This window comes from Fukomys damarensis, unplaced genomic scaffold, assembly GCF_012274545.1.
Source record: "Fukomys damarensis isolate Sample0158 unplaced genomic scaffold, DMR_v1.0_HiC HiC_scaffold_23, whole genome shotgun sequence".
Classification (NCBI taxonomy): domain Eukaryota; kingdom Metazoa; phylum Chordata; class Mammalia; order Rodentia; family Bathyergidae; genus Fukomys; species Fukomys damarensis.
Genome location: NW_022900935.1, coordinates 1,413,961 through 1,414,420, shown reverse-complemented (window position 1 = coordinate 1,414,420; position 460 = coordinate 1,413,961).

The window sequence follows — 460 nt, the reverse complement described above, 5'->3', positions numbered from 1 at the left end:
TTTTTTTTTTTTTGGCTCGGCTGGTTGGCTTTTTTTCTTTCTGTTGAGAACTCACAGCCCTGACAGTGATTCCCACCACACTGCCCCAAAAAGGGGGCGCCTCAAGGACAGCGGGGTCCCCGCGGTTGCACAGTACGACTCCGCAGAGGCAGCCGGGCGGGTTAACGGACGCTTCTCTGGGCTCGGGGAACCGGGACTGCGGGAGGCGCCCAACGCAGACCCTTGGGGCAGGGCTGGAGCACTCCGCGTCGGGGACGCCTTCCCGAAAGTGGCGCGGGCACCGCCCCGAGCAGAGACCCGTCCTCTCCTGTACCTCCGGGAGCTGAGGAAACGAGAGGCAGGGAACAGGCTAGGTACTCAGCTTTACGCTAAAGCGTCCCCTACGAGCAAGGGGGAAAGGAGAGCAGCAGGGAGGACCCGGTGCGCAGGCGCGCGGAGCGGGACGTTCGGAGCTGGCCCT